The sequence below is a fragment of the Pelophylax lessonae genome (assembly GCF_965119305.1).
Source record: "Pelophylax lessonae genome assembly, chromosome: 4".
Taxonomy (NCBI): domain Eukaryota; kingdom Metazoa; phylum Chordata; class Amphibia; order Anura; family Ranidae; genus Pelophylax; species Pelophylax lessonae.
In genome coordinates this window covers 81,504,367-81,527,917 of record NC_138771.1, presented here as the reverse complement: position 1 = coordinate 81,527,917, position 23,551 = coordinate 81,504,367, and the positions used below count along the sequence as shown (strand labels likewise).

The window sequence follows — 23,551 nt, the reverse complement described above, 5'->3', positions numbered from 1 at the left end:
GTCCCTGTCACATGACCAGTATGAGGGTCCCTTTCACATGACCAGTATAAGGGTCCCTTTCACATGACTAGTATGTGGGGTCCCTGTCACATGACCAGTATGAGGAGAACCGTCACATGACCAGTATGAGGGGTCCCTGTCACATGACCAGTATGAGGAGAACCATCACATGACTAGTATGTGGGGTCCCTGTCACATGACCAGTATGAGGGTCCCTGTCACATGACCAGTATGAGGGTCCCTGTCACATGACTAGTATGTGGGGTCCCTGTCACATGACCAGTATGAGGAGAACCGCCACATGACCAGTATGAGGGTCCCTGTCACATGACCAGTATGAGGAGAACCGTCACATGACTAGTATGAGGGTCCCTGTCACATGACTAGTATGAGGGTCCCTGTCACATGACTAGTATGTGGGGTCCCTGTCACATGACCAGTATGAGGGGTCCCTGTCACATGACTAGTATGAGGAGAACCGTCACATGACTAGTATGAGGGTCCCTGTCACATGACCAGTATGAGGAGAACCGTCACATGACTAGTATGAGGGGTCCCTGTCACATGACCAGTATGAGGGTCCCTTTCACATGACCAGTATAAGGGTCCCTTTCACATGACTAGTATGTGGGGTCCCTGTCACATGACCAGTATGAGGAGAACCGTCACATGACCAGTATGAGGGGTCCCTGTCACATGACCAGTATGAGGAGAACCATCACATGACTAGTATGTGGGGTCCCTGTCACATGACCAGTATGAGGGTCCCTGTCACATGACCAGTATGAGGGTCCCTGTCACATGACTAGTATGTGGGGTCCCTGTCACATGACCAGTATGAGGAGAACCGCCACATGACCAGTATGAGGGTCCCTGTCACATGACCAGTATGAGGAGAACCGTCACATGACTAGTATGAGGGGTCCCTGTCACATGACCAGTATGAGGGTCCCTTTCACATGACCAGTATAAGGGTCCCTTTCACATGACCAGTATAAGGGTCCCTTTCACATGACTAGTATGAGGGGTCCCTGTCACATGACCAGTATGAGGGTCCCTTTCACATGACCAGTATAAGGGTCCCTTTCACATGACTAGTATGTGGGGTCCCCGTCACATGACCAGTATGAGGAGAACCGTCACATGACTAGTATGAGGGGTCCCTGTCACATGACCAGTATGAGGGGTCCCTGTCACAGGACCAGTATGAGGGTCCCTGTCACATGACCAGTATGAGGGGTCCCTGTCACATGACTAGTATGAGGGGTCCCTGTCACATGACCAGTATGAGGGGTCCCTGTCACATGACTAGTATGAGGGTCCCTGTCACATGACCAGTATGTGGGGTCCCTTTCACATGACCAGTATGAGGGTCCCTGTCACATGACCAGTATGAGGAGAACCGTCACATGACTAGTATGAGGGTCCCTGTCACATGACTAGTATGAGGGTCCCTGTCACATGACTAGTATGTGGGGTCCCTGTCACATGACCAGTATGAGGGGTCCCTGTCACATGACTAGTATGAGGAGAACCGTCACATGACTAGTATGAGGGTCCCTGTCACATGACCAGTATGAGGAGAACCGTCACATGACTAGTATGAGGGGTCCCTGTCACATGACCAGTATGAGGGTCCCTTTCACATGACCAGTATAAGGGTCCCTTTCACATGACTAGTATGTGGGGTCCCTGTCACATGACCAGTATGAGGAGAACCGTCACATGACCAGTATGAGGGGTCCCTGTCACATGACCAGTATGAGGAGAACCATCACATGACTAGTATGTGGGGTCCCTGTCACATGACCAGTATGAGGGTCCCTGTCACATGACCAGTATGAGGGTCCCTGTCACATGACTAGTATGTGGGGTCCCTGTCACATGACCAGTATGAGGAGAACCGCCACATGACCAGTATGAGGGTCCCTGTCACATGACCAGTATGAGGAGAACCGTCACATGACTAGTATGAGGGTCCCTGTCACATGACTAGTATGAGGGTCCCTGTCACATGACTAGTATGTGGGGTCCCTGTCACATGACCAGTATGAGGGGTCCCTGTCACATGACTAGTATGAGGAGAACCGTCACATGACTAGTATGAGGGTCCCTGTCACATGACCAGTATGAGGAGAACCGTCACATGACTAGTATGAGGGGTCCCTGTCACATGACCAGTATGAGGGTCCCTTTCACATGACCAGTATAAGGGTCCCTTTCACATGACTAGTATGTGGGGTCCCTGTCACATGACCAGTATGAGGAGAACCGTCACATGACCAGTATGAGGGGTCCCTGTCACATGACCAGTATGAGGAGAACCATCACATGACTAGTATGTGGGGTCCCTGTCACATGACCAGTATGAGGGTCCCTGTCACATGACCAGTATGAGGGTCCCTGTCACATGACTAGTATGTGGGGTCCCTGTCACATGACCAGTATGAGGAGAACCACCACATGACCAGTATGAGGGTCCCTGTCACATGACCAGTATGAGGAGAACCGTCACATGACTAGTATGAGGGGTCCCTGTCACATGACCAGTATGAGGGTCCCTTTCACATGACCAGTATAAGGGTCCCTTTCACATGACCAGTATAAGGGTCCCTTTCACATGACTAGTATGAGGGGTCCCTGTCACATGACCAGTATGAGGGTCCCTTTCACATGACCAGTATAAGGGTCCCTTTCACATGACTAGTATGTGGGGTCCCCGTCACATGACCAGTATGAGGAGAACCGTCACATGACTAGTATGAGGGGTCCCTGTCACATGACCAGTATGAGGGGTCCCTGTCACAGGACCAGTATGAGGGTCCCTGTCACATGACCATGGAGACTCTCAGATGGAAGAGTTAGGATCGCACTTTACAGAAGAGCCTTGGCAAGGCAGTGCCCCTTCTATATACAGTATCTCACAAAATTGAGTACACCCCTTACATTTTTGTAAATATTTTAGTCTATCTTTTCATGTGACAACACTGAAGAAATGACACTTTGCTACAATGTAAAGTAGTGAGAGTACAGCTTGTATAAGTCCCCTTTCACACTAGCGCGACTTGTCAGGCGACTTGGTCGCCTGCCATTGATTAGCACAGGAGCCGTTCTAATAGGAGCGACACAAGTCGCTCCGACTTAGAAAAAGGGTCCTGTACTACTTTGGGGCGACCTGGAGAGACTTGCATTGACTTCAATTATATGAAGTCTGTGCATGTCGCGCTGAAGTCGCCCCGGCAAGTCGTGTCACCCCTGTGTGAATGGGCTATAACAGTGTAAATTTGCTGTCCCCTCAAAATAACTCAACACACAGTCATTAATGTCTAAACCACTGGCAACAAAAGTGAGTACACCCCTAAGTGACAATGTCCAAATTGGGCCCAAAGTGTCAATATTTTGTGTGGCCACCATTATTTTCCAGCACTGCCTTAACCCTCTCGGACATGGAGTTCACCAGAGCTTCACAGGTTGCCACTGGGGTCCTCTTCCACTCCTCTGTGACAATATCATGGAGCTGGCAATCTTCCTATAGCCTAGGGCCCTAAGCCATCTTTATGTAGAGCAACAATTCTTTTTTTCAGATCCTCAGAGAGTTCTTTGCCATGAGGTGCCATGTTGAACTTCCAGTGACCAGTATGATAGAGTGAGAGCGATAACACCAAATTTAACACACCTGCTCCCCATTCACACCTGAGACCTTGTAACACTAACGAGTCACATGACATCGGGGAGGGAAAATGGCTAATTGGGGCCAGTTTGGACATTTTCACTTAGGGGTGTACTCACTTTTGTTGCCAGTGGTTTAGACATTAATGGCTGTGTGTGGAGTTATTTTAAGGGGACAACAAACAGCAGGCGGAGGAGCGCAAGGTCTCTAACATCCACCAGCTCAGTGATGTCGTCATGAAGGAGTGGAAGAGGCTCCAGTGGCAACCTGTGAAGCTCTGGTGAACTCCAATTAATTAATATAAAAAGGCATAAAGACAATAGTCCCTAAAAGACACACATACATATAACCAATATAAAAAAAAATTGGAGGAACATAAGGTAGGTAACCAGATGGTGGAGTCTCAATCAAAAAGGATGGATATGGTCCCTGTGCAGCCAACGCGTTTCGCTTGACTTCGCTTCTTCGGGGCTTAAGAGACCAGAGAACCAGCTAGTGTTCTATAGGTTATATAAACAAGTTCCAATAAGTATTTATATGTATATATATAATGCACATCATATAACAATATATTTGAACATGTGGCCCATATATCACAGATCACTATGATAGTAGATAAATGTGTTGCATACCAACCCCAAATGGTGCGGACCCATAGTCCAGCCAAAACTCACGGATAATGATTGTCTAGTAGACGTGGACCATATATCCAGATTGAAATATGTATAATATATACATTGTAGCAAAGTGTCATTTCTTAAGCCCCGGTTCACACTTATGCGATGCGGTAAGGCTGCGAATCCGCAGCCTTTTCCTGCATCGCAAACGCACCCCCGGCAGTTCACACTGCCATATGCGATACGCTGGGGGTGTCAATGTAATCTTAACGACACCCCCAGTTTGATCGCATATCGCAGTGCGATCGTGCAGTTCGCACAGGATCGGATCGCACAAGTGTGAACCGCTGTGCGATCCGATCCTGATGCGGCTGCCAAAAAGGGTCCCTGTGCGTGTTTGCTGCGGGTGCGGTGCGAATTTAGCCATACAAAGTGTATGGCTAAACTCGCACCGCACAGCCGATCGCATGTAATGAAGGAGCAGTGCGCTCCGACATTACATGCGAACGCCGCAGCCGCACAAATGTGAACCGGCTCTCAGTGTTGTCACATGAAAAGATATAATAAAATATATTTGTGCGATACTGTACAGTAGATGTTACCATATTAGCAGCTAAGTATAAAGAACAAGAGAAAAAGGGTATACAAGACACTATGGCTGCATTCACATGTCAGCTTATAATCGCGGGCAGAACCGCCGCGGTTCCGCCCGCGATTCGGAGATTTATTGCAAATCGCGGGACGCCTAGCGTTGCCCGTTGATTTGCAATAGCCCCCCAAACGCCGAGCGATGTTGCCGCGATTTACGCCCGCCGAATCGCGGCAACATCGCGCAAACAAAATCGCGGGACGCAATACGCTCCAAAGAAGCTCTTGTACTTTTTTGGAGCGTATTGCGTCCCGCGATTTTGTTTGCGCGATGTTGCCGCGATTCGGCGGGCGTAAATCGCGGCAACATCGCTCGGCGTTTGGGGGGCTATTGCAAATCAACGGGCAACGCTAGGCGTCCCGCGATTTGCAATAAATCTCCGAATCGCGGGCGGAACCGCGGCGGTTCTGCCCGCGATTATAAGCTGACATGTGAATGCAGCCTAAGTGTTTGAGAGGACGCATATATAGTCATAGTTATTCAATAAATACAGTGATGTTAGTAAAGAATATAATGTTTGTTTTTCCCAACCTCCTGAGACAAAAACCTTCCAAAAAAGGTTTAAAATTGGTCATGTGACTAGTAGGACAGGATCCTGTCATGTGACTAGAAGGCCCTGTCATGTGACTAGGAGAAGGCCCTGTCATGTGACTAGTAGGAGGGGGGTGTAGCCCTGTCATGTGACTAGGAGAAGGCCCTGTCATGTGACTAGTAGGAGGGGGTGTTCCGTGAGAATTACCTACCCCGTGAGAATTACCTACCCCTCGTCACTTCCGGCCAGAAAGAGCTGAGCAGCGCAGCACTGCGCATGCTCAGAGCCCCGGATACGTGATGGAAGAACAGAGGAGCTTACTAGTGCGCAAGCGCACTAGTATGAAAAGATCACGGTGTACCGTGAGAAAAACCTACCGACGCGGCGCTTACATAAAACAGCTGTGCGGCAATACGAATCATCTCCGCTCCTGTCCCGGTCACTTCCCTGCTCTCGGCAAGTAAATATAAAAGTGGCTTTCGGCTCCGTGATTTATCTTTTCATACAGCCGCTGCCGCTTTTATATTTACTATCCGAGATCAGGGAAGTGACAGTGACAGGAGCGGAGATGATTTGTATTGCAGCCCAGCTGTTTTAATGTACCCGCTGCATTACATACAGTGCCGAGTACCGGAAGTGACGAGGGGTAGGTTTTTCTCACGGGTAGGTAATTCTCACGGAACAGGGGGCCCTGTCATGTGACTAGAAGATATTACACATTTGTTTTCTTCAGCTTGGTTGGTAGGCTATGATGAATCTCTGCAGCCTGCAGTGTTCTTCTCATTAGCCTTCATTCACACTAAACACAGCTTTGAAATTGTGGGACATTACCTGAACTTGCATGATTTTAAAGCCGCATTTCAGTCTGATTTCAGGGGCAACTTGAAAGACATCTGTGTGGTTTCATGCAGAGATGTCTATTGAAGTCGCCCCCAAAGTTGCCAAAAGTAGCGCAGGAACTCCTTTTGGAAATTTTTATTTTTACATTTTAGACACGGTGAGGGATGGCTAGAACTTTTAATTTGCAGTATGTGCCCCCATAAAGGAGACGTCCTGTACTGGGGAACAAAGTCCGCAGAGATCTCACTGGCACACTAAGCATTTTTTATGCTTTTTTTATTGGCCAATTTGTTGGGTGTATTTAAAAAAATGCAAAATGCAGAAATCGCAGCAAAAGCCCACTACATGCTTTTCTGCAGCTTCTCCATTGAAGTATATTGAACCAAAAACGCACAGTCCCTGACCCTTTCCAAAAACGCAGCGGCTTAAAAAAGCATAGATGTGGGCGTGTCCCATAGGAACCAAGGTAAAAGGACTGTAGAGCGTTTCTGCAAAAAGCATAAAAAAAAAAAGGTGTGACCCTTAGTTCCATTCTAAAAATGAGAGGCAGTTAGGAAAATGAGCAATACCAGCACATTCCAAAACAGTTTTTCTGGATCAAAGCCTTATATTTTGTGTTGTGTAAAGCCTTAAACTGGTCATATATGTTACAGTCTGATTGTACATCCAACACCTAATCCTGATCTATGGATATAAATTGAATGGATTGTTTAGGGATGCCCTTGTACAACAGTTGGGCAATCTAAAGCAGATTTTATTGTGTGTGATCTGCTATCATGTGTAAATATTACTTTTTGAGGATATGATCTGATGCAGTAACAGTACCTAATTCTCTTTTGACTTAGGCACATCAGCGTGTTATTTTGAATTAAGAGCGCCATCTAGTGGGAGAATTATTAAGCATACCGTTTTATGTACAGTTTACATTAAGATTTAGAATGAGGGGGGGCGAAGTGGGACTTTAACGGTGCAAAATGATGGAGAAAAATCTGAATTCTCAAAAATTGTACATTTTATTACACATAGAAGGTGAGGACAAGACAATACATCAATATAAAATGATAAAATCAAGAAAACTATGCAAACTGTCAAACAGTGGGAATTGTCTATATAATGCATTGCAGTTGTAAAGCCTTCTATATAGGCAAAACAAAAAGGCCCTTTTTCAATCGAATTCGTGACCATGTTAAACTTGTCAAGAACAAAAAGTTCGAAAGTCCCATTAGTCGACATATGGGTTTATACCATGGCTTCGACGATAGGATGATGACCTTCTTTGCTTTGGAACACATCCCACTCAATGAACGAGGTGGAAGTGTAGATAGAAATTTATTGCAACGTGAAACCAAGTGGATATTTAATTTATCAGCTACTCAGTATCCTGGCATAAATGAATCCATTAGTTTCAAGCCCTTTCTTGGCTAGGCAATGTCAATTGTATTTATTGCGGGTCTAGCACAGTATTTCTGGTGCTGGCCAGCATTTTGGATTTTGAACCTTTGCTACAAAGTCCTTCTCGTTTTGATGCCTTTGATATATTGGCATATGTACACACCTTGTTAAAATGGCTTCACAGCAATCATATGTTTATTTTTCAGATGTAGTATATCTACCCCTTAAAGAACAAGATATTTTGTGGTTTGTCCATTGGGTATCATTCCTGACCCCTGCCGTCAGGTGGATGTGACTAGGAGTGGCAGACCCTCAGGTGAGCGTATTGGGGGACATTGGATCCGAGCCTAGTTTCCAGCCTCTGTTCTTGTTGCCCATATGGTCACCCGCGGTGCCCTACATTTATTTTCCAGGTAAATTGGTCCAGCCTGGTTAGTAGCAGCACCGCTTTCAAACTCCCAGGTGTTCTTCAATGGAGCCTCTCAAAACTTCTTTTTCTCTAGTTCTCATTTTTATCACAACATCGATTTATTCATCAATTGGGTTAATCTTTTTCTTTGTGACCTATTGTGTCCTCAGATTTTCCCCATTATATAGGCATTGTGGATATTTGTTCAAATCCTGCCCTCCTATAATGCTGTTAGTTCTATTTAGGATCCATTTCGGATTGTCTACTGTGATCCGTTACCTCCTCTGCATACATTATGTCCGGACCGGATGTTGTTATCCCTGACCTTCCGGTTCCGGCGGAACCATGTGATGCGGTCGCGTCTTAATGACGCACTTCCTCTTCGGTCTCCATTGGACCACTGGGCGTACCTCGCTCTCACTCCCTCGGTGACGTCAGACGCCGAGGGAGTGGAGAGGGTGTATAAATGCCGGCACAGCACGGTCAGTATTACACTAGACCACCGGGGAACGACATATGAACTTCGAGACCACTTGCGGTAAATGAAATCTTTCGAACCTTACTTCTTTCCATATTTTTGATATATTAGATGCTGACCATGCCCTTCTATGCCTCTCTTTTCTCTTTCCTCCCGTGCAGTCTCCTTCATTTGAGCGCACTTTTGGAAAATCTGTTCAATTACAATGGCGGTGTACTTATGAATACTGCATGACAATTTATGTGCCCAGTTTGCTAACTTAGGGTAAGTATGTATACCCTTAAACTTGACAGACTTATATTGCGTTTGTCATCGTTATTTAACCACTTGCCTACAGTGCACTTTCACCCCCTTCCTGCCCAGACCGATTTTCAGCTTTCAGCGCTCTCACACTTTGACTGAGAATTACTCAGTCATGCAACACTGTACGCATACAAAAATTGTGTCCTTTTTTCACACAAATAGAGCTTTCTTTTGATGGTATTTGATCAATACTGGGTTTTTTATTTTTTGTGCTATAAATAAAAAAAGACTGAAAATATCGTGAAAAAACGCATTTTTCTTTGTTTCTGTCATAAAATTTTGCAAATTAGTCATTTTTCTTCACAAATTTTGGGCAAAATTTATACTGCTACTTATCTTTGGTAAAAAAAAAACAAATAAGTGTATATTATTTGGTCTTTGTGAAAGTTATAGAGTCCACAAGTTATGGTGCTATTCATTGAAAATTGATCACACTTGATCACACCTGATGTACTGAAGGCCTATCTCATTTCTTGAGACACTAAAAGGTCAGGAAAGTACAAATACCCCCCAAATGACCCCTTTTTGGAAAGTAGACATTCCAAGGTATTTAATAAGGGGCATGATGAGTTTTTTGAAGTTGTAATTTTTTCCCACAATGCTTTGCAAAATGAAGATTTATTTTTTTTTATTTATTTTTTTTTACAAATTGCCGTATTAACAGGTTATTTCTCTCACACAGCACATGTATACTTGCAACTACACCCCAAAACACATTCTACTACTCCTCCTGAGTATGGCGATACCACATGTGTGAGACTTTTTCACAGCCTGGCCACATACAGAGGCCTAACATCCAAGTAGCAGCGTCCGGTATTCTAGGAGCACAAATTACACATATCATTTCCTGACAACCTATCGCACTTTTGAAGGCCCTGGAGCACCAGGACAATGGAAACCCCCATAAAATGACCCCATTTTGGAAAGCAAACAGCCCAACGTATAATTTTTGAGGCATAATGAGTCTTTTGAATATGTCATTTTTTTCCACAAGTTTTTGGAAAATGTGGAAAGAAAATGAAAACACATTTTTTTTTACACAAAGCTGTCCATTTATGCAATATTTCTAACACATCGCATGTACATAGCAAAACTTGCACCCCAAAATACATTCTGCTATTCCTCCTGTGTATGGCGATACCACATGTGTAACACTTTTTCACAGCCTGGCCACATACATAGGCCTCACATCCAAGTAGCGCTTTACCCAAAGTTGTCCATTTATCCACTTTAAGACTGGGCCTATTTTTGACACTTGGTGTTTACAAGCTAAAATCATTTTTTTTGCTAGAAAACTACTTTGAACCCCCAAACATTATATATTTTTTTTAGCAGAGACCCTAGAGAATAAAATGGAGATCGTTGCAATATTTTTTATCACACCATATTTGCGCAGCAGTCTTCCAAATGCGATTTTTTTGAAAAAAATTCACTTTTTTGAACTAAAAAATAAGAAAACAGTAAATTTAGCCCAATTTTTTTCCATAATGTGAAAGATAATGTTACGCCGAGTAATTAGATACCCAACATGTCATGCTTCAAAATTGCGCATGCTCACAGAATGGCGCCAAACATTGGTACTTAAAAATCCCCATAGGCAACATTTTAAAAATTTCTGCAGGTTACTAGCTTAGAGTTACAGAGGAGGTCTAGGGCTCAAATTATTGCTCTCGCTCTAACGATCGCGGCGATACCTCACATGTATGGTTTGAACACCGTTTACATATGTGGGCGGGACTTGCGTATGCGTTTGCTTCTGCGCGCGAGCTAACGGGGACAGAGCGCTTTAATTTTTTTTTTTTTTTCCTATTTATTTTATTTATTATTTTTTTATTTTTACACAGTTTAAAAAAAAAAAATGTTTTGATCATTTTTATTCCTATTACAAGGAATGTAAACATCCCTTGTAATAGAAATTGGCATGACAGGTCCTCTTTATTGTGAGATCTGGGGTCAAAAAGACCTCACACCTCACAACTACACTAAAAAAGAAAAAAAAAAAAAAAAATTGTTGAAAGAGGGAAAAAAAAAAAGCAAAAAAAAAAAGCGGCCCTTTAAACCGGTTGCTAGGCAACGTCTTTTGACGTAGCTCCGGTCCTCCAAGACCATAGAGTTGAGTGAGGGCCATCTTGCCCTCACTCGACTTCCTGTCTCTGAGGATCCGGGACCGGATAGTTTTCCCCCGCTGCCGGCGGGTCCGGTAAGCTGGGAAAACGTCTGGGACGCGGCAGGAGGGGGGGGGGGGGCACCTCTTCCCCTGCACCGTAAGGGTAATTCCGCGGCGAATCCGCCACTGGGACCACCCTTATCTGAAAGCCGACCGCCCGCCGTTTCAAAAAATACCGGGGTTATGGGGGCTATCTGCTGCCATAACCCCAGTATTTAGCTTTTAATGGCCGACGCATATAGTCGTTAGGCGGTCAGTAAGTGATTGCATGTATATGGCAAACAGGTGACGATGACTGACGGGGTAACAGGTGACGATGACTGAATGACTGATGGGGTGACAGGTGACGATGACTGATGGGGTGACAGGTGACGATGACTGATGGGGTGACAGGTGACGATGATTGATGAGGTGACAGGTGATGATGATTGATGAGGTGACAGGTGACGATGATTGATGGGGTGACAGATGACAATCACTGACGGGGTGACATGTGACGATGATTGATGGGGTGACAAGTGACGATGACTGATGGGGTGACAGGTGACGATGACTGATGGGGTGACAGGTGACGGTGATTGATGGGGTGACAGGTGACGGGCGATGGTCACTGATGGGTGACAGGTGACGGGCGATGGTGCACGGCGGTACTGATGGCAGTCTCTGGTGACCGGTGAACTTTAGGCTACGTTCACATGTGAGCGTAGCGATCGCGGGCAGAATCACTGCGATTCTGCCTGTGATCCAGAAATCATTGCAAATTGCGGGGCGCCTGTGCATTGCCCGTGATTTGCAATAGCACCCCAAACGCTGTGCAATGTTGCCGCCATTTCCGCCTGCCGAATCGCGGTAACATCGCGCAAACAACGCATGACGCTCCAAAGAAACTCTTGTACCTTTTTTGGGCGTAATGCGATGTTTGCGTGATGTTACCGCGATTCGGCAGGCGGAAATGGCGGCAACATCGCACAGCGTTTGGGGTGCTATTGCAAATCAGGGGCAACGCACAGGCGTCCCGCGATTTGCAATGATTTCCGGATCGCGGGCAGAATCGCAGTGATTCTGCCTGCGATCGCTGCGCTCACATGTGAACGTTATGGGTGTCAATTTCTGGGCACTGATGAGGTGACTGTTGGGTGACAGATGACATTGGGGGGGGCTAAGGACTGTGTGGGGACATTTATTAGTGTGATTTTTACTTTGTGACAGGTACACAGAGCAGTAACTCACTATTTCTAGCTCTTCTCCCCTCATACTGGAAACTGTGTGAGGGGAGAAGAGCTAGTAACACTGAGTTACTGCTCTTTGTTTACATTTTGTGATCGGCTGTGAATGGATTCACAGCCGATCACATAGTAAACAGTCACTGTCAGTGACTGTTTACTACCGCCGGTGACAGCTGTGTTCCTACGGAACACAGTGCCACCGACATGACCGCGCTGCGCGCTCCCGATCGCGCATGCGCGGTCATCTGGTGGGCGCCTTCATTGTGATCGGCTGTGTCATTGGAACACAGCCGATCACGTGGGAAACAGCCACGCCCATTGGCTGTTTCCCCCCTGCCGGTGACGGGGGGTGTCCCGGGGACACCCCGACACCGGCAGTGCAGGGCGGCGCGCACGCGATCGCGCGCCTGCCCTGCTTAAAGTGCCGCCGTCATATGACGGCGGCCCAGGATAATGGTCGCTCCGCTCCGCCGTCATATGACGGCGGGCGGCCGGCAAGCGGTTAATCAACAAACTTCATTTTTTCTTTAAGGGATACCTCCCATTTGGGGATATCAAGGGAACATTATTTTCCCTCCCTGCCCCTTGTTTTGACATTGGGGTACCCAGTGAATCAAGTGCACATTCATCATAAACAGGTGAATATATTAGCAATCCTTCAACCAGATATTTAGTCTCACATAATTGGATATATAGCAATCTTTGGTTGAATTGCATTTCCATGCTTTGGTCTCTTACTATTCATACCCATCATTCCTAGCTTGGCTGTCACCCTCTCTATGGGTCAACTTTAAGAAGTTGGATGTCTTGGTTCCCCTCCCCCTCTGTGCTCGCTTTGGTGGCGTCACTTGTGTTGCCTCCACCTCTGGCATAAGAAAGGGTTCAGGTTATTTTAAGGTACTTTTTCCTGGTATTATCGTTTTTCAAATATGTAAATCATTTGGGCATCCAATTTTAGGACCATTGAGATATGCCCTATGTACATACACATGCCATGTCTTTTATGTTTTTCCTTCTGTTATCTAGAAATGTTCACTCTCGAGAAATATCTATGAAAACTCCTGAAGAAGCTATTATGAAGATGGCGAAACATGTAGAGTTGATATTTTCGAGTGCATTTTCTTGATTTTATCATTTTATATTGATGTATTGTCTTGTCCTCACCTTCTATGTGTAATAAAATGTACAATTTTTGAGAATTCAGATTTTTCTCCATCATTTTGCACCGTTAAAGTCCCACTTCGCCCCCCCTCATTGTAGTTACTTTAATTAAAGGGATGTGGTGCTTCCTACTTCATCTCTAGCAATATTTCTTTAAAATTAAGATTTAGAACTTTTTAAGCCCCTTGTACATGGGGCTGCATAGGAGCAGTGGGGTTGATTTACTAAAGCTGGAGAATGCAAAATCTGGTGCAGCTCTGCACAGAAACATATCAGCTTCCAGATTTTTTTTTTTTTTTTTTTGTCAAAGCTTAATTGAACAAGCTGAAGTTAGAAGCTGATTGGCTACCATGCAAAGTTGCACCAGATTTTACACTCTCCAGTTTTGGTAAATCAACCTCAGTGCATCCCTCCTGGCATTTTAGGGTCCTTTCAAACAGGCTTTCTACCCGGCGGACTCTGTTTTGCTCAGCAAGGGATCGATCCGCCGATCCCCGCTGAGCAGGTGGAGGACAGGTCCGTCTCTGCTCTCTGTGCTGAGATGGACCTGTCAGATCCCCTCTCTCCTCTATGGGAGATCGGATGAAAATGGACCGCCCGTCCATTTTCATCCGATCCTATCTGATCCTCTAGACGGATGGAAAATAGGGTTTCCATCCATCTGGATTTCACAGACAGGATCGGATAGCAGCGGGTGTCAGTGATCATGTCACCGCTGACATCCGCTGCTCCATAGGGGTGCATGGAGCATCCAATCAGGTCCTCCTGAAAAACTGACAGACGGACCTGATCGGAAAGCCCGTGTGTAAGGGGCCTTGGCGCATCCAGGAGAGACAGATGCAGCATCCAGCCCGCTGCAAGCAAACTGTGAAATTATATGGCAGGCTGTGGCTGGATGGGGCTGAGCGATGTAACAAATAGTACCTGCATTTAGGGGCAAAGGTCCAGAAACCAGATCTTTTATATTCTGGACCTTTGTCCCTGAATGCACAGGGCCCCAAATGCGAGTACCTCTTGGTAAGGCTTTACATTATATTAGAACCTTGAAATTAGGCTACCCCCGACTAAAGATGCACCGATCCGCTATTCGAATCGGATATCGGCGCCAATATGGCCATTATAGATGGATCGAGGGATCGGTAACATTGACCGATCCACTGGCCGATCCGGTTTTTGCTTCGGAACGGCTCAGCCATCCCTTACTAGGTGTAGTAGTAGTATGGGATGGGAGCCGCTACTTCCTGTATAGTCCCGGCTCAAAGGCGGAGTGATATCAGATGCACTCCGCCTGTGAATGGAGGAGCCGTACCCATGAAGCAGCGGCTTTGCTCTGTACTGCAGTCGCTTGCTTTATGTGTAGCTCCGGATCGGTTCCGGTATCAGTATCGGCGATTTCACAACGCCAGATATCGGTATCGGGTCCAAAAAAGTCGGATCGATGCATCCCTACCCCCGACACTGGACACTCTAACCAGGATGCCTAAGAGACCGGTTTGGGCATGGAATTTGTCAAGACTTCCGTTTCATGATGACAATCAATGTATGCTTATGTTACTGTTACTCCTGCAGTGGCAGCCTTGCTGTTCTTTTATTTTTCTTGAAAAGGAAAAATGAAAAGATTGCAAAAGAGAAAAAAGTTTTTGGTTTGGCATACACTTTAATGGCAGCATAAAAAAATGCAGGATTGTTGATAAAAGATGCAAACTGGATTATCCGGGTCTGACTCTGGACTCTGCTCTAGCCAGAGTGTTCCTTCCTCTGGACAAACTCCATAAGTTGCATGTTGCGATTCATCTCTTGCTGTCCAGCAGGTGATTGACCCTCCGGACTTTCATGAGGGTGCTGGGCCTGATGGTTTCTACCTTTTTGAGGCTGTCCCGTTTGCACAGTTCCATGCAAGGTCCGTGCAAAGGGAGATCTTGGCCAAATAGGACAAGTGTCTGCAGTCTCTGGACAATCAGATCTGGCTGAGCTGGAAAACAAAAGGGTCTCTGATCTGGTGGCTTCACTCTCCAGCTCTTCGCCAGGGAAAATCTTTTCTCCCCCTTTATTGGACAGTGGTCACCATGGATGCCAGTCTGTCTGGGTGGGGTGGTGTCCTTGGTCGGAACTCTGCTCAGGGAGTTTGGACACTGGAAGTCCAGACTCCCGATCAATGTCCTGGAACTCTGAGCGATCAGGCTGTGCCTGAATCTCTGGACGGATCGTCTTTAGGGGTGTCCAGTGCGAATCCAATTGGACAATGCCATGGCCGTGGTTTATGTCAATCACCAGGGTGGAACAAGAAGTGTATTGACAGCCTTGGAGATAGCCGGCATTCTTCAATTGGCAGAACATTTTTTCCAGCCCTCTCCGCCGTACACATTCCAGGAGTGTAAAATTGGCAGTCGGATTATCTCAGTCGGCAGGCTTTGGAAGTGGGGGGGGGGGGGTGGCCAAGGGGAGTGGTCCCTTCATCCTGGAAGTGTTTCATCAGCTGTCTCCAGTGGGCCACCCCTGAGGTGGATCTGTTGGCGTCTTGGCTCAACAGGAAGGTGCACAGGTTTGTGGCACGGTCATGGGATCCACTAGCAGACGCCACAGACACGCTGATAGCCCCCTGGGGCAAGTATCATCTGGTTTACACCTTCCCACCTCTCAAGCATCTGCTGAGACTCTAGTACAGGACAGAGGCAGAAGGAATTCCGGTCATACTTGTGGCCTCAGATTGGCCTCGCCGTTCTTGATACGCCGATGCCCCTTGGAGACTACATCTCAGAGAGGATCTGCTGTCCCAAGGACCAATCTTCCATCCTGCTTTGCAGTCGCTGGCTTTGGCGGCTTGGCTGTTGAAAGCCAGGTGCTGAAAGATAGAGGTTTGTCTGGGTCGGTGATTCCCACACTACTGAAGGCTAGGGTAAGTCTACTTCTAGGAAGATCTACCATCGTTTGTGGAAATCGTACGTTTCGTGGTGTGAGTCACTTGCTGTTCACCTTCGCTCTTTTTTGGTGGCTCAGGTCTTGACCTTCCTTCAATGGGGTGGAGCAGAAATTGGCCTTGAGTACCATTAAGAGTCAGGTGTCGGCCTTGGCAGTCTTCTTTTACCGACCCTTGGCCACGCACTCCCTGGCGAGTACTTTTTATTCAGGGGCTTTGACATTTGACTCCACCACAACTTTTTTGATGGTCCACAAAGATAAGGAGGTTCTTCGCCCCTGTTTGTTGTTCCCTCCTTCCAAAGGTGGTCTCTGATTTCCATCTGAATGAGGACATTGTGTTGCCTTCTCTGTGTCCCAGGCCAAAACATCCCAAGGAAATTGCATTGCATTCCCTGGTTGTGGTTTGGGCTATTCGGGTGTACCTGGCATCTACGGAATCTTTTAGGAAGTCAGACTCACTATTTGGGCCCATGGATGGGCCTCGAAAAGGACTATCCACTTCTTCTGCGACCATTTCTAGATGGATCAGACAGACAGCGACTCAGGCCTATTCGATTAAGGGTCAGGTTCCTCCTTTCCCTGTGAAGGCGCACTCTACGCGGGCGCTCAGTGCTTCTTGGGACTTTCGTCATCAGGCGTCAGTAAGGCAGGTGTGCAAGGCGGCTACTTGGTCGTCGGTGCACACGTTCACAAAATTTTTTAAAGTGGATGTGTTGGCATCTGCGGATGCCTCTTTTGGCCGCAAGGTTTTGCAGGCTGCTGTTTAGGGTGCTTGTTCCCTCTTTGGGGGTGTAATTGTTTCAGGTGGGCTCCAGTTGCTTTGGTTAAGCTCCTGTTACCTGGCTGGCTACGGTTTAGCTTTTGGAATTTTTTCTTGCTGTTCCCATACCTCAAGTTTGACAATGCTTTGAGACGTCTCAATGATCGAGAAGAACAGAAGCTGTGTCCATCAATGAACGAAATAGAAAATGGGATTTTTGATTTACCGTAAGATCTATTTCTGTGATGTTCATTGACGGACACAGCACCCACCCCTCTATGGAGTTATATTACTTCTGACACTGCTTGTAAAAAAACGGAGTACCTATAGCAGAGAGGGGGAGTATACCTCCTGGGACTGCCCATAGGCTTAGTCAAGTTCTTTTTCTGCCTAGTGTCCTACTCCTGTAGGGGGTAGTATAACCCAATGGTCAAGAAGATCAGGAACTGTTTCGTCAGTGAACATCAGAGAAATGGATTTTACGGTAAGTCAAAAATCCCATTATACTTGCTCTTTGCCTGCATTTTAGCACTTTCAGGTACAATATAAACATCTGATCATAACACGTTTTAAAATACACTTAAATGCCCATACAAATATGCAGGTGTATAAGCCAAAGCATGAAGATTTTCAGATAAAGCAGAAAAACCTTTTATCTCTGCTTTTAACGAGACATGGTGTCTAAGGCAGAACTAAATTTATTAGCTATCGTAATAAAGAAGATGTGCAGCTCCTTACCTACCAGTAATCTGAGTTGGCTGCCTTGAAAAATCATTTTTTGTTTTTTTACAAAACTTTTATTGGTTTTATGCTGAGCGAAAAAAAAAAACATACAGATAGGTATATCAAGTAAAATAACATGGGCTCGAGTCAAGAGTGAGTCAAGGATCACAGAATGGTATAACAAGTAAAATAACATGGGCTCAAGAGTTAGTCAAGGATCACAGAATGTGAACAGTCAGATTATAAAGATTTGTGTACATATGCTAAAGAGGGGATACACTTCGTAATCTCAGAATCACAAGAAGATACTCTGTACATTATATTGGCCTCCACGTGTTTCTCCTGAGTCATGTCCAATATGTAAAATTTAAATCTTGTTAGAGAGTTGGGAGCAGTGGCCTTGTAATACATAAAGATGAACAAGAGTATCATGGGTGTCCGCAAGGGGGGGCAAGGTGGGGGCATGTGCCCCCCCCCTGAACATTTCCTTGCCTGCTCTAAGAGGGGAATCTATGGGGACCCTGCTCTAAAGGGAGATCTATGGGGGATCCTGCTCTAAAGGGGGATCTATGGGGGATCCTGACCTGCTCTAAAGGGGGTCATATTGGCTATATATATATATATATATCTATTACCAGCACAGTTTGAATTCTCCAGAGCTAGAATATTCTTCAAACATTTGGCTTTTGCTGACCAGCTATCCATTAAATCTTCTACAGTAATTGTGTAGCCCAGTTTTTCCATCTATTTAATCCGGTACAGGGTGTCAGTTCAAATATAGAACTCATTGGGGTTCACTTGAGTAAAAGATATTAAGCCAGGAGGGAGGGGGTGTCAGATCTACAACTGTTGTCAAATGGAGTCAGTGAGAATGGAGGCATGCTGTCTTTTTTCAGGGAGTAGGCATAACATAGCTGGAGAAGTAAAAGTTTTTTATTTGAAATTTTATGGTAGTCTTGGAGTTGGGAGAAAGTGCTAATGCCATGATGTGAATAAAGAGTGCACGTCCTGAAAAGCATTAGAATACCACCAATGAAATGAATGAAGGCTTTCCTGACCTGGGGAAAATGTGGGCAAAAAGATAATAGAGAAAGATAGGGCAAAATCAATTTGCCAGAATATTTTAAAGTATAGTATTGCATGATGGACACCATTGATCATGACCAGATATCCAGGTCTATTTGCAGATATGCAGCCCTGAACTTGCAGGGAACCTCCACCATGCTTCACTGTTGTCTGCAGACTCTCATTTTTGTACTACTCTGCAGGACTTTGGTGAAGAAACTGCCTCCTGCTACAGCCAAATATTTCACATTTTGACTCATCAGTCCAGAGCACCTGCTGCCATTTTTCTGCTCATTTTTGTGTATAGTTGAGTCGCTTAGCCCAGTTTCCATGTCAGAAGTATGGCTTTTTGTCTGTAATTCTTGCATGAAGACCACTTCTAAACAGACTTCTTTGGATAGTATATGGGTGTACCTGGGTCCTACTCATTTCTGCCAGTTCTGTGCTAATGGCACTGATGGACATCTTAATGTGTCTTTCATTTGCTTCATTTAGTTTCCTTGGCCAACCACTGCCTCTACGCTCCTCAAGGTTGTCTGTTTCTTTGTGCTTTTTCAAAAGAGCTTCAACAGAACATCTTTGAAATCTTTGCCTGGGAGAAACCTTGCTGATACAGTATACCTATCTTGTTTCTTGTTGGCTGTGCTCAGTCTTGCCATGGTGTCATGAAACTGTCTTCTACAATCTCACCTAGAGATGCACCGATCCGATATTATGATCGGATATCAAGGCCGATACTGCCACAAGTCCCGGCTCAGCCATCCCTTGGTGTAGTAGTAGTATGGGATGGGAGTCGCTACTTCCTGTATAGGGCCGGCTCACAGGCGGAGTGATATCAGATGCACTCCGCCTGTGAATGGAGGAGCCACACACATGAAGCAGCGGCTTTGCTCTGTACTGCAGCCGCATGCTTTATGTGTGTAGTTCTGGATCGGTACCGGTATCGGCAGATACACAATGCCAACTATCGGTATCGGGACAAAAAAAGTCGGATCGGTGCACCCCTAAACTCACCTTAGTAGCAAGTTTTGACTGTTCCTTGCCCTGTTTTAAGCCTCGTACACAACTACAGATGCCGTGGCGGCATTATTCATTGTAAATTACACCCCCCACAAATTTTGCAAATGTATTTTGGTGCAGTAATATTTTTACTATGGTACAGGCACCATTTTGCGAGTTTTTTTTATGCATAGGGCAGCCCATTGAGGTTAAAGTAGAATTCCAGGCTAAACTTAACTAGTCTTAAAAATGTCCCCTCCCCCTCTGAACAACTATTCTGCCTAACCTGTGTTAAGTTCCGTACACACGGGCCGAATGTGGGGAGACATTGGGCGGTTCATTAAAAATCCGCTGACATTCGGCCCGTGTGTATGCCAGCTGGCTTCTGTCGGACATGCATGCTGGAAAACCAGCAGCTGACCGGCTCCTGATCAGCGCTGTCAGCCAATGGCTGGGAGGGAGCATTTTTAAGACTAGTTAGGTTTAGCCTTAAATTCTAACGTAATGGGCTGCTCTAAATGCAATGTGTGGGAATGCGCAAAATGCTTGTCACGCCTCCGTGGTGGAGCCTTAGAAGGAATTGTATTACTGTTTAAGGGTAACAATAAATCCTTTTTGTACGGCTTTATCTACAGGTGCCGACAAACCCCTAGGCAGCAGCTGTCTGTGTGTGCAGGATCTAACCACCCAACAATCACTGTAAAAAGGTGCAAGTTAATTTTTGGGCCAACTTGCATCTTTGCGCCAATGTAAAGTGGAGGAGGAGCACAGGAGCCATCAACCTGTCATGTGCTAAACCAATAGTGATTGGCCAGGAAAATTCATTCCAGCCAATCGATTCCTCCCCTTAGCAGGTTCAGCCATCAGGCAATGGGGAAGACCATTGAATGCTCCCTGATCCCTGATCCAATTGTTGAGTCAGAAGAGGTGAATGTCTGGCTTCCAGTACACAAGTACACAGCTCCTAAACGTGTAGACGATTTGGCGTTTTTTTAGCCAAAGCAACTAAACTCAACTTCATAAAAGCCTGTGTGTCAGTGTACACATAGGTTTTTACCAGAGTTTGGGGGCTGCTACGGTTAGGTGAGCTTCAATCTCTCTCTCCTGAACGCAAAAGAATCGCATTCAGGATAGGTATGTTTTGACCACCGGCTGCAGAAAAACACAAAACACGGCAAAACCACAATTTTGCTGAGTTTTGCGGTTTTCCCTTGGCCACAATAAATGACAGCCATGTGTACATGAAGCCTTATAGGGTTGATTTACTAAAACTAGAGAGTGCAACATCTGATGCAGCTCTGCATAGGGACCAATAAGCTTCCAGGATTTTTTTCCATCAGGGCTTAACTGAACAAGCTGAAGTTAGAAGCTGATTGGCTGCCATGGACAGCTGCACCAGCTTTTGCACTGTTTTGCAGCAGTTTTAAGAAATCAACCCCATAATGTCTGTAGAAGAGACTGCAAAAGCTTTATCCTGAAAGTTTACTTCTACATCTAGCAGAGTAAGGGGTTGAGTTACTCAAGGCAAAAAGACTGAGCACTTTGCCAAGTGCAGTTGCTCTGCTGACTTCCGTCATCCAATCATGTGCGGGCAAAAATGCTGTTTTTTTTGTTTTTTTTTGCATGTGATTGGATATTCTTTGCAAAGTGAAGCCTTACCTCATTTACTAAGCTCTGGAGCAACTGCACTTGCAGAGGGCAACTGCAAAGTGCACAGTCTATTGGCCTTTAGTACATCAACCCCTATGACTGAGAATTTGTTTACTAATGTAACAGATTGCACATTAACCACTTGCCGACGAGTCACTGGGACTGTACTGCGGCAAAGCGGCTCGATTCCGTCCAGCGGAGGCACGCTCCCGCTGTTTTCAGTCACAGCGGGAGTCGGGCCAGGGGATGAGCGGCAGCAATCGCCGCTGCTCTTCCCCGATCGTCGGGGAATCGAGTTTGGAGATCCGCCCGCTTGTGTAAACAGAGCGGGCGGATCTCCTAAGTGACAAACAGTGACAGATTGCAGGGTTCAGCATAGCTGAACATGCGATCTGTCCTTGTGTCACTCAGTCACCTCCCCCCACACACGTTAGTAAGCACCAGGCATACATTAACCCCTCCCTCTCCAATAAAATTAACCCCTTCCCTGCCAGTGTCATTTTTACAGTAACAGTGCATATTTATAGCACTGATTATTGTAGTAATGTCACTGGTACCCCCAAAAGTGTCAAAAATGTCAGTCAAGGGTCCGATCTGTCCGCAGCAATGTCGCAGTCCCGCAAAAAAAAAAAACGCAGATCGCCGCCATTACTCGTTAAATAAAAACCACCAAAAATGACAGAAATCTTTCCCTTAGTTAGTAAACGCAATAACTTTTGCGCCAACCAATCAAAATACGCTTATTGTGATTTTTTTTACCAAACATAGGTAGCAGAAAACAAATTGGCCAAAAATGTAAAAAAAATTAGATTTTTACATTTTTTTGGGGGGAATTTCATATAAAAAAATGTTAAAAATATTGTTATTTTTTCAAAATAAACGCTCTTTTTTTGTTTATAGCGCAAAAAGTAAAAATCGCACAGGTGATCAAATACCACCAAAAGAAAGCTCTGTTTGTGGGAAAAAAAGGACGTAAATCTTGTTTGGGTACGGCGTCGCATGACCGTGCAATTGTCAGTTCAGCACAGCGCCAAATTGCAAAAAGTGGCCTGGACGTAAGACAGCAAAATCCTCCAGTGGTAAAGTGGTTAAGGCTCCATTCACACCACCGCGACTTGTCAGGCGACTTGTCAGGCGACTTGTCATCCTGACAAGTCGCGGTCCCTCGTGGTCCATGCAGTGCTACAGGGCCGTTCTAATAGGAGTGACACAAGTCGCTCCGACTTAGAAAAAGGGTCCTGTACTACTTCGGGGCGACCTGGAGCGACTTGCATAGACATTCATTATATGAATTCCGTTCAAGTCGCGCCGAAGTCGTGCAGAAGTCGTGCCGCTGCAGTGTGAATGCGGTCTAATAGTTATGTTTTCTTTTCTTTACACTTTAGTCTGTCCATTCCCCCTGTTGTAATTTGATTTCCATAACACACAAGCTGGTAAATCTCTGGCACATAAACCACATAGCCGTGTTGGATGACGTAAATGGTTGATGCTTCTAAAATCATTCCAGGGGAACATTCTGCTCAATAACACTATAATGATATCTTTTGTACCCAACCACAGCATTTTAATTACTGTTTTGCAGTTTGCCCACAGCAGTTGGCAGTCTGATACAGCAGTTAAATAAAGGAAACTGATATTTCAGATTTGCTGCAATTCCCTCCGAGCTATTTCTAGTAACTCAAAAGTATGTATTGCCAGCCAGACTGGGCCTTGTAAGATGCACTAAACTGAAATATGAGTCTATGGTACTCATGAAACATCGATTTGCTTTGGGATAAAAATATTTTTCATGGAAAGTATATATAATTCAAATCCACACAATGCATTCTGGACTTCTGAAGGCATTATTTGGATGTTTCTGATTTTCCTAATCAATAAGGCCTCTTGCACATGATACTCCTGTTTGAGCATCTCCTATTTCAGCCGTAATTTTTGTCTTATTGAAAAGCGCGCATTTGCGCGTATTTTCGCGCATGTGCATTCGCGCAAAT

At 45.5% G+C, this 23,551-nt stretch overlaps 1 protein-coding gene across 1 annotated transcript in view; it reads left to right on the top strand.

Moving 5' to 3' along the window:
• The window catches only part of GALK2 (galactokinase 2), a 320,319-nt gene that overhangs the window by 834 nt on the left and 295,934 nt on the right, over positions 1–23,551 (top strand). The gene's annotated exons all lie outside the window — the stretch shown is intronic.